At 39.9% G+C, this 12,336-nt stretch overlaps 1 pseudogene; it reads left to right on the forward strand.

Moving 5' to 3' along the window:
• The window catches only part of LOC120440285, a 41,973-nt pseudogene that overhangs the window by 8,797 nt on the left and 20,840 nt on the right, over positions 1–12,336 (forward strand).

A 12,336-nucleotide genomic window follows, 5' to 3' on the forward strand; every position in this document is an offset into this window, starting at 1 on the left:
TGTATTTCTGTCCACCCCTCCCCCGTCCTTCTTCAGTTCATTCTGTGTTCCTGGTGTGAAATACCAGGAGCCCCGCGCTCCTGACGTTTGGCCCTTTGACCTGTGAAAATGTGAAGGTCCAATTTAAACTACAAACTGGTGAAGACACACACAGCCATTCAAGTCTGAACCCTGACCCGTGGAGAGAGGTGTTAGTAGGATCTGATGTTCAGTACAGCTGGCCAAGCAGCCGCTCGCCCTTATGGGACCAGGCTGGTCTGAATACATGTGTCATCATCAGGGTAGAGATCATAGAAGGACTTGTATATTTAGTGACTTTTCCAGGTGCACAAATATTATAGTTGCTACATGGTTTTTCTGCTCAGTAACAGTTTAGGGGTTCAAAAATAATATAAACTATAAGAAAGAAGTGATACTTGATTTTTTTCCCTTTTTCATGGTGTTAGATTTATTGTAATAGAACTGAGATTATAGTTTGTTGTCTGCCATAATATGATTGGAAAAAGTTTCTTATGAGTTGTTCAAATGTGAATTTCTTTCTATGTAAAGCTTGAAAAGTGAAGTCATGTTTCTTGACTGAAAAGTCTGCATGTGAAGCTCAAAGCATCCACTGTACCATCTATGTTTGGGACTTTAGTCCTTCTCAGTTTCTCCACATCTTAATATCCTAATATTCAGATAATAGTTGTGAATGAAAGTATGTGCTCTTACCTTAAATTTGTGTGAGAACTTGGTTGCTGCCACAGGAAACGGTTGCAGGTTGATTTTTCACCACTTACATAATTCAGCTGTCTTTTGAGTACTTCCTTATTCCCTCGCCTTCCTCCTCTCCTCTCCTCCTCTCCTCCTCTCCTCCTCTCATGTCGACAGTCTTCATTAGGAGTAGCATTCCAGACTCCAGGCCCCGGGGTCGTAACTCTGTGTCTGGCTCCTCATTACATCGCTACAGCAGGGAGAAAACACAGCTAATGTGACAGGCGCTATTGTTAGCAGAGCTACACGGGGTCAGTCAGCTTGTTCTTTCAGCCTTTTGCCTGCTGTTCAGCTCAGCATTTAAGATCTAATCACACAGAAGGAGGCCGCGTTAACAGAAGTAATGAACACTTTAAAAAGTAAAAAAGTTGTAAATGACCTGCTCAAACTCAGGATTAAATGAATAGAAAAAGCAATAAAATCTAAGTGTGAAGCCTTTATTTGATTAGAGCACTGCTTTGTTGCCTTGTAATTACAAAAGATCCAGCAAGTGGAAACATAATATCAAATACTAAATGTCCATTCAGAAAACCCAAGTCTGTGTTTGTGCTTCAGGAATCTTTTGTCCCACTTAGTCTAGTTTTGTTCTGGCAGTGGCTCACCTGCTGTTCACTTACCTGCTGTTCACTTACCTGCTGTCAAAACATGAAATATCTAAAATTTAATGACTGGAAATAAGACTTTGAGGGTTTTTTTTTTAAATTAAATGTCAATCAGAGGAGAAAATGAACAATACATGAAATAAATAATGTGATTAAACAATAGCTTTTAAGTTCTGCCTACATTTGAATCATGTTTCTCTTTATTTGCAAGAAAAACAAACATGCATAAACATTCATATATCTCCTTTGGCATATGTTCATATTAAACATGGCCCACGTTTCGAATAGTGAGGTCAGTGTAGGTACAAGGAGTCCAACCTGCTCTAAAAGTTTATCTTTTTGACTATTTTGAACTGTGAACATGTAAATCTACTAAAATAATAATTATGAATCCAGACATGAGCAAAGATGCTCTGTGGAACAAAATGAAACAAGAGAAACCAGAGGCTTAGAAAAGAAATGCATTAAGCATAAAGACAGAAGTCATGTGATCAACAAAGATAGAGCTAAACAGTAAATTTAAACTACATATAAAGTAGCATGTATTGAATAATAAACTGCATGTATTTGCATCAGCATATGTGTATTAACATGTTATCTTTGTACAAGTAACCAGTGAGTTAACAAGCTCTGATCAGACAGGATTATTTTGCTTTCATTTGGTCCTGAGTCTGTATCTGAAACTAACTTATGCATTTAAATTTGTGAAAATTACTGTGTCTCCTGTCTTTTCTTCCTGTCCTGATGGAAACAGGCGAATGTTTTCCAGCTATAAAAAGAATTGTTCCATGTTTTAATGAGTCTCTAACAACACTGTTATCCCATCTTTGGCTTGTCTGTATTTATATCTGCTGCTGTTGAGTCTCTTCTAAAGATGGATGGAGTGTCTGCTGATGATAATTGTGTGCTTAGTCTGAGCTACTTTGTGGGAACATGAAAAAAACTGTAAGTCAAACTACAGTTGGATTTGTTTCTTGATAACATGGTGGTAAAACTCTAGTCTGCTTCATTCATGTGTCACTCAGCATTGTTTTTTAAGGAAACGAGCAGGTTTTCACCACTTTAACCACGTCCATGTGTTCGCTTATGATGCCAGTGAGCTTCTCGCACACATTTAGTTTCTGTGCAAAACACCAAACTGGGCTGAGATGCTGCAGACATCACACAGAGTTTAGAAACTGACCTGATTTTAAGTCAGGTCATGATGGTGATGGAAGATGTTTTGGAGCACTGGTCATTCCTGTATTATGAATATTTGTGACCCCTGATTTTTCCTGAAGTGCTCCATCAATGTTCACACTTGTAGATAAACCATCAGCTGCTGAGATATTCTATCGTCATAAAGTTTGCCCCAAATATTCGCACCTCCATCAAAACTTTAGGATCTTTTGTACATATTTTTCTGTTGAGCACCATCAGAATCTTGGCTTTCCCCCACAAACACACTATGTGTTGTTTTTTTGCTTTTCTTTGTGACAAACATCCTTGTCGTCCAATCAGGAGACTGAACTCGGGGTTTCAAGGCTGTCAGTTACTGGGAGCATCAGCAGATCTAGGACGAGAAGCCCACGCAGACCAGAGTGTCACCATCCTGCACGCCAAGGTCGCTCAGAAGTCCTACGGCAATGAGAAAAGGTTTGGTGATGATTTTATAGAAATAAAATAGGTTACACAAATAATCCAAAAAGGTTGATTCTGTTCATCTGGACGTAGCGTTTTCAGTGAGAGAAACATTTCATCACTCATCCAGGTGACTTCTTCAGTCTCAGCTGACTGCAGGTTTCCCCAACTTTATAAACAGTACATTTGCACAATGACTGAAACTAGCACCAGTGCATGAACAATGAGCTGTGAGGTCAGTTTATGATCATTAATATGCAAATTATAATGTCAACAACCACTGATCAATGATGATTGAGCATGCATCAAGACATTACACAAATAAACTTGCAGCATTAACACATTTTATTAAACCCAACACAAATCTTTTTCTAACGAACGGATTCGTCTGACTGTTTCAGCTTTACAAGATCTGAGGGACAGGTTCAGATTTCCAAGTTTTTTCTTGGTTACTTTAACATCTACACAGAAAGCAGTGATAAAATGATTTCCTCGAGTTACAACAGACGATTTCTTTTGGACCCAAACCCCAAAGAAATCCTGTTTAGTTACACATGAAGTCACAGAAAGCAGGACATTAATAAGAAATCTGCAACGTATTTGAAATTTGGTGGAAACTTAATAACAAACCAGTAATTTCACCTCTAGCAACAGCCAGCTACTGGCACACGAAACTAAAATTAAAGCTGAGATTTAGGAATTGAAGTAGACGAGGAAGGTGAATATATTTTTGAGTTTTTGAGAAACTGCAAAGTTTATTTGCAGTTTTTATGTGCAGCCAGTTTCATGAAAGCCAGGCTGTATGTTAAGGATAATTCATGTGATCAAAACTCCTTTATTATTTAATTTTCTAAGGTCATATTCTGTCCTGCAATATGCTTTTGAAGATTATTATTCATGATGTAATTTGTTCTCCTGTATGTCCTGTAACTGCCTTGAGCTGTCATATTCATGCAGCTGAAAAAGGCTGTTGTGAATTGTTGGCATGTTCACCTTCTTTATCCAGAGTTCATTATTATGCACGACAATTAGAGTTGTGACCAAACAAGCTTCTTCTAATTACTTATTGGGGCTTCATGTTGAGCACGACATGCGTTTGTAATACCTGTAATACACACGAGACTCACCTGATTTTAACAGATTAATGAACAGATGAAGAAAATCTTGAGTTAATGTAGAGATTAGTAAAATCAAGCATGTGAACTGGTTTAATGGGATAAAATCTGCTGTTTCAGTGACTGTTTCTGCATCACCTACAGGTTCTTCTGCCCTCCTCCTTGTGTTTACATCACTGGCCATGGATGGAAAGTCATGCAGGACCATTTAAAAGGTAAATAAAGATGATTATAGTCAACTTTACATTAAAATTTGGGCGACTATTATAATGTCTTACATTCTTCCACTCACTGCTGTTTTTCTTCTCCCTGTTTTTTCCATCCAGCGGCCGGTTATGGCGACTCTGTGTATCGAGTGTGTGGTTACATGTGCCTGGACAGCTCCAGTCAGTCACAGGCAGACGCATTCAAACTGGTGTTCGATGAACAGCCAAACTCCAGGGTGAGAACTCTCCGGTGGCCGTGAGCAAACCTTTGTGCTGTCTGTTTTTGTCGACAGTCGTTCGTGGTTAGAAAATTCCTTTTGTGACACCAATTTTCTGAGATTTACGCTCCTCCTTTGTCCCGTTAGTTATCCTCTAAATTCATCTCCAGGTGTTCACTGATGGGGGCTGAGGTGGCACCAGAGAGCCATCTGCATCCATCCATGTCTTTGTCCTGAACAGTTTTCTGAAGATTTGCAAAATTTATTAGTTTATTATTTTCAGACATAATTGATTAGAGACGCTATAATGATGCTGATGTTTAAACTGAAATATTAATACAAAGTCAGTAATACCCATATGCAAAAGTTTAATTAATTATGCAAAGTTACAGAGTAATTTGACCAAAATTATTGCTATTACATTTCCAGTCTTATATATCACAAATGATCATTACTTTGATATCTAACTAAAACTTTGATCGATGGGAAGTGAAGTTTGGTAACATGACGGCTCTGAAACATGATATTAGAGTGCAAAAAATCAGAATATACCTGACAGCTCCCTGCACATCGAGTCAATGTTAAATCCTGTGTTTGATACAAAGTACACTGAGTGTCTTTGTTGCCCCTCAGTGGAATAAGAGTGTTGGAGTGAAAGCATCACAGAGCAACACTGTGATCATCTGTAACGCTCAGAACGCCAAACGACATTCTGAGTTTCTTTAAGTATGAATTTACTTGTGTTGTTTTGTTTTTGTTTTTGCCTTTGTATAGTTGTGTTCTTCTGTCATTTCCTGTTTTACTTTGTTAGTTTGTGGTCTCTTGTTTGTTGAATGAAGTTTTACTTCCTTCTCTTGTGAACGTCTTGATAGCTGCTTTTCAGCTCATTCCCCACCTGTCTCCACTGTGTGTGTCTGTGTGTGTGTAATGCTGGTTTTCCTCTGTCCTTTGTGCCATTGTCTTTCCTTGTGTTTGCACTAAAAACTCACTTTTTAAATGAAATCTGCTTCCTGCATTCTGCACTTCTGGTTCTCATTTCTACAATCCACACACAGGAATATGTGACATTTAGCCCAAATTACCCAGAGTGCATCACCAAACAGATGAAGTGCATAAAAAAACTGCCAGACATGATTAGTGACCAGCACTCAGTCTACAAGCAGCAATCAGAAACACAACAGTTTAAGTTTTCATCTGCCACAAGATAAAGAGTGGAGGTCAGGATCAAACACAGGACGCAGGAAACTGGTGTTAATGTCTAATGTGTTTGAGAAATTCTTTCTTTTATTTAATCTTTTTGTGTTTTCAGTGGCTGTTTGGTTAGTTTTAGGCACCAAAACTACAAAAATAGGAACAAAAATAGTCATGAACTGGTTTAAAATGAGTCCTTTCACAACCATAACCACACATCTGAAGTTTCTTTGTCACCACGTTGGTTTGGCTGAAAAGAAGCAGTAGTGATGAAACCTTGGCTTTGTTAAGAGTTCTGAGGTTTTACACACAGTTATTAACGTCGCTGTCATAAACATCGTCTGTTACACTCGTTAAACAACCGACCAGTGTTTTCACAGCGAGCTGTACACGTCGTATACTTTTGTTTTTCTTTGTGGGTTTTTTTTGTAACTACCTCATATTAAAGGTAAAGTCTGCAATTTTCTTACGACATATGACGCATGACATTTATATTACACTGTGACAAGAGTAAAAAGAGTCCTTAGAATAAGTTTCATTCAGGCCGGTTGTCTGACAGTGAGCAGATAAGTGAATGATGATGTATGAACTGTTGTGTTTGAGCTCTGCGTGTGTTTACTCGGCCACGAGCATTCAACCTTTTATTTCAGGCCATTGTTGACTCAACAAACAGTCGCGTCTGACAGAAAAACTGCACGGCTGCAAACACGCTGCTCATGCGCCGGCCTTTCGCTTATTTACTGACTGATGGAGAAACAGACGTGCTTTGCCTTTATTACTGTACAATCCTTCAGCCAAGTTTTAAATGCTGAGAAAAGCAGAACAAAAATAACCGGAAAAAGTTTCTTTCAATTAAAGTTATTTATGAAAAACAACATTCCTGAAGAGTTTTCCTTTTCTGCGTCTGATTATGTGAAGTGTAAGAAGTCTCACACTCATGCTGTCTGTGTCTCGTCAGCAGATGTTCGCCTGCGCCAAGTCGCTGTTCATCTCTGATCAGGACAAGAGGAAGCATTTCTGCTTGCTGCTGCGCCTCTTCTTGGGCAACAGACAGGAAGTGGGTTCTTTCCAGAGCCGGATGATCAAAGTCATCTCCAAACCCTCCCAGAAGAGACAGTCCATGAAGAACGCTGATTGTGAGTTTATTCCACTTTTCAATCCAACAAATCAGGGATTTCCATTTATTTTTAAACTGAGGACAAATGGCAGAAATGAACATTTGAAAAGGTCTTACATCATCTTTGTTGGATATTTGTGTTTGTTTTTCTTTTGAGGTCTGTTATAATTTCTTTAGCAATTAGACATTAGTATGATTTTTACTATTTTGGTCTCCTTGGTAACAAATACAGTAAAAAAAGAAAAACACAAATGAGCAAAAACAAAAAAATAGCCAAAATAAACTGACATTGAGTAAAATCATGGAAAATGATTTCATTCAGAAACAAAAGAGGGAAAAATGTGTTGTTTAAACTGTCTCTGTCAGCTCATGTGAGGACAAACAGAATGACTACGTTTAACACGGATAGTCTCAGTGGTCTCTGGTTTCATGTGACTTAGTTCAGCCTGTGCAGATAGAGAGGAGTTAACCTGAAAACCAGAACATGCAGAGATGCAGGGAGAACATGCAAACTCCTCACTGAAGGACCAAATCAGGAATCCTCTTGCTGTGATGCCACAGTGCTGAGCTGCTGTGAAGTGTTAAGGTTCAAAAGTTGGAGAAAAGGAGTACGGAGGGCTCACAAGCAAATAACAACTCTGGTCCGGAAGATGTGATCAAAGCAAAGATTTTATTGATAACACGCGTGGAGTCCGAAGCTGGGCAAAGTCAGCAATCGAACTGAACTCACAATGATTAGACAAAGGTTTTATATGGGTACAATAACAAAGCCCCCCTCTTTTGCAAAAATAGACAAAGTACAGCTTACATCACTTAAACCACAAAATGTTCCTGCTAACTTTAACATATTTTAAAGAACATCACGTCTCATCTCCCTCCCGTGTGTCGCCCAGCGCACGCTTCCTTATCTTCCGTAGATCAGGTATACTTCCTGTAAGCATCTGACAATCTGCCGGCACAATTTGCAATTGCAGCAAAACACATCTTCACTTCTTACCTACCAAAATAGATCTGTTATGGTGTGTGTGTGTGAGTGTGTGTGTATGTGGGTGCCTGCTGTGTAGGCTATGTATGTGTCATGACCCCGTCTGCACCTCTGCTAACCTCACACCTCTCGTCTTAGCCAGACATAAGGCCTGTGCACCTACACAGCTGAACTCTGTGTAATTTCTAGGCTAAATGTCACACTCGAACCATGAAGGAAACTTACTCAAACTGAACATAACTGAAACTTAAACTTACTCAAAAGATATAAGGTATAAATGATAAAAACTTAAATCTTAACTCTAAAGAATATAAGTAATAAAAGATAAAAAATCACTCCAGGCGTATGTCATGTAAGCAGGTGTGTTGCCATTCCTTTCAGAGCTCCTGTCCTCACCGTGTATTGGCTGATCCTTAACGCCTGCCAAGAGTTTCTGACCTTCACTTGACCAGGAGCCACAGCTCTTTAATAAGCTCAAATGCAATCATGTGTAAAAGATTAAAATCATTTTCATAACAAAAGTTCTCTCTTCTCAGATCTACCAATATGTTTGCTCGTCTCTACTACAGTTCAATCATTGAAAATTACACTGATCAGCATACTTTGTGGAAATTACAGATTACATCATGGCAAAAGCATTTTTCAGACCCCTCAGAAGCCTGAGCACACGTGTGATGGAAACACACATGTGTGCATATTTGTGCCTCACAGGTTTCCAGGTGGCTCACTTTATGTGGAACCGCACTAAATTTTCATCACTTGTCCTTCATCCCACACACTGAAACAATTTCCTATCATTTTACGTGCTCTATTTTAATAAAAGGCTCACAGGAAACACGATGCTCAGAGAGAGATGTGTGGCTCTATGAACGCATCCCAACTGAAACCCAAACATGATTTAGAAGACACTGGAAAACAGAAAAGATGAGATACAAGATAATAGTTAAGACTTTAAATATGTGAAATAAGGAGCGCTCAAGACTGCTTCATAAGAACAAAGTTTATTTTATATTTATGGTATATTTATCAACCAAGCTAGTTTTTAAAACGTGTTTGATTAAAATCAGTTTCCATCACATGACTGTCACCAAGCCATGCTCAGAGCTTGTGTGTATTTATTTCTTATGTTCAATATCATTACATTTCAGACTGCCTCTCAGCAATAGTAACATGTCCCACACAAACATCTTTTAAATCCCACTAACAGTGTGTGTGTGTGTGTGTGTGTGTGTGTGTGTGTTTCCAGTGTGCATCTCATCCTGCTCCAGGGTGGCTTTGTTTAACCGTTTACGCTCTCAGACTGTCAGCACTCGTTACCTCTCGGTGGACAGAGGCGCTTTCATAGCGAGCGCCAGACACTGGACGGCCTTCACCATCACCATGGGTAAGTGTGTGTGTGCGTGTCAGCATGTGTTACGGCTTGTGTGCAAACAGTACAGTAGATTCAAAGCTTTATATTCACACGCAAACACATGCTTTGGATACAGGGAAGGTCATAATGTTGTCAGTTTATGATTTAACTGTTTGACTTTAACTTAAAAACAGAGTCAAGAATGTAGAACACAGACATCCCGTAGAACTGCCATTTACCCTCAAACTGTTAATGTAATATAAAGGATGTTAGCACAGTTATACTGCCCGAGCTTCTTGTTCTTAGTCACACTCAGTAAAATGATTGCATTGAATGAACAATTGTGTGGAGAACAATTATGGTTAAGCAACACAGAATACTTAAGAGCTCTTACTGCATTATTTTACCAATTTCTCCTCCATAAATCGATGCAGGTAAGGTAGAAGTTGTTGTATACAAATTAAATAGGCAGGAAGTGTTTCTGCTGGTTTCTGGGTCCCCAAACAGAACCTACCCCCATGGTCCTCATGGTGTCTTTTGGATGCTTTATTCATCCAGCGTCCTCACCTAAACCAAACAGAGAAGTAGGAACACAGCATGTGGAAGGATTCGTGTGGTGTCATGTGTGTGAGAAATCAAATGACATCTATGAAAACAGGCTCTGATTTGTCTGTGATGGTGTCAAACTTGTATCCTCCGGTCAGCAGACGTGTCTTCTTGCCCTGCAGCCATCCTGCATAAATACAGTCACTGTGCGAGTGGTTATTCACAGTAAAGTCCTCAGTAAAGTCTAGAAGAGTCAGTTTAAAGATCTGTGAGGTTATTTATTTAACACAGTGCCCTGTGTGCACGGACCTCCCACCACCAAAACCCAAACCTCAGTCATTCATCCATCAGCACTTGGTCCTCTCTTCGATCACGCACACCGACGGTCTGTTTGTCCTCTGTTAGCAGAAAAGTCATGTAAAGGAAAAAATGTAATAAAGCTGAAAATGACTTCAAGTGCAGAAATTCACAGTCAGTGTGTGTGTGCTGCAGTGGAAGGAGTATGAATATTCATGCATAGTTGTGTATGTGTGTGTGTGTGTAGTGGATGACCAGTGTGCTGACCAAGGGGGCTTTGTGCTGAGCGAAGGCTTCATCTGTTACGGCTGTGTGGTCCAATTAGTGTGCACCGAGTCTGGAGCAGCTCTGCCACCCATGGTAACACACACACACACACACACACACACACACACACACACACAGAGCGTATGTAAATAGTACATACCTTGTATTGTCCACCATATGTGCTTTCACTGGTATTCTGGTGAATTTTATCTGCACTGAGCCAAAGCTTTAAAAACCTCTGCTGTAGTCAGTGCTGTTAAACAGCTGCAGAGGACGACACAGTGAGATGATAGAAACAAAAGACCCTGTAAATAATGACACCAAAAACCTTGTAGAAAACATGATAGAAATACCAGATACCTTTCAGTGCCTTTTATCCAACCATGCCACATTTCTACAGACTGGAGAATCAAATGATTTTTTTTTAATTCTGTGAAAAGAAAATTGTGTCAGACTGGATCTCAGGTCTGCGTCTGTAAGGCATTAGGAAATTTCTAGGAATAGCCCCTCCCACAGCCACTGGTGTCATTAGTTCCAAATTTGGGGCAGTAAATTGTTTTTTCTGGGGGAAGCACATGGAGTGTTTTCCAGATTAGCCACAGTTTATGTTTCTAAATCTAGTTTCTAGTTTGGCTGATATACATGAAACAATCGACCATTGAGATTAAATAACCCTGTAAATTCAGAAGTCTTGGCTGAAATTCTCTGAGCTCATCTCAGGATATTAAAACAATAACCACGAGATTTGGGAAAATCCTGCTAGTTTACTAAGAATCTTTAAATCCCAAAGCACACACACTGCTGAAGTGTTTGTTAGCGAGACACCAGATACCTGGAAGTAAGTTGGATTAATCAATGTTGACTTTTCAACATCTTATCAACAAAAGAAGCTCTTTATAACCATCTATAGTTGGAAATTAGTGGGGAAAATGGGTGCGCTCTGCAGTTTAGCTAATTATTTGACCATAAAATCAATTAAGGTATAATCGCTACTCAATACTGAATGACTTCCAGATGTGTGTCTGTGCAGGTGTTACATAAGCTGCTAATCCCAAAGATATCCTTCCAGTTTGAGCTGTTCTTAGACAAACGTCTGCACTGGAGTCGGTCACATTTCGCTGAGCACACCCTTTCTCTGTACTTCCTAAACTGCTGTCATAACACCCTGAGCTGCTGGCCTGCTGGTAATTAGTGAGGGTATACCCACACACTACACCTCTATATGTTTTTGTAGTTGAGGCCTATTGCAGCCGGTTTGTTTAAAGACAGAGAAAGCGGGTGTTGGCGTGACAAAGCCTTGGGCTCTGGTGGTCGTGGTCAGCGTTCAGCACCCAAGAGGGTGAAGATGAATGTAAAGACAAAACGCTCAGCAGATTTAAACATGAGAACAAAGTGTTTCAGATTGTGTGCGTGGTGCAGTTTAGGGTACATTTAAGTGTCTTAATACTGAGGTTTGGACTCAGCGCCAGAAAACACCACAGTTAATACAGTGTGCAACCTCCACAGATACACCTGGCTGATGTTTGTACATCTTTAAAAACCCGAATCATTCAGTTTCTGCTTGTTGTGTTATCTCAGACAGCTGCTCAGTGTTTATTTTACACTGTCCTGCCCTCCGACTGTCATTGCAGGCACATTAGCACATTAGCCTCAAAGAGCTGCTAGAACAGATACAAAGTGACCAGTCATGGCGTTACAAGTAACGCTGTTACTAACGGCGTTACTTTTTTCAGTAACGAGTAATCTAACTAATTACTATTTCTATCGTTACAACGCCGTTACAGTTACTAACAAGAAAATGCGGTCGCGTTACTATTTTTCAACAAACAGACGGTTGAAGCTGTGTTCAGCTTACCGCATCTTATATCAGTTGCACGGAAGTAGTTGTAAGTAATCTGGACGCTACAGCTTTAAGCAGCTGCGCGCTCCTGCGGACGGTAATCACGATCACTTTTTGGCACAACACCTGGCGCTAAGGGGGCTGTCACTACCCGATCCATACCGGAAACCCACCTTTCGCGCATGCGGGGTACCGATTGGGTTTCCGGTACGGATCGGGTAGTGACTT

This window comes from Oreochromis aureus, linkage group 5, assembly GCF_013358895.1.
Source record: "Oreochromis aureus strain Israel breed Guangdong linkage group 5, ZZ_aureus, whole genome shotgun sequence".
NCBI lineage: Eukaryota > Metazoa > Chordata > Actinopteri > Cichliformes > Cichlidae > Oreochromis > Oreochromis aureus.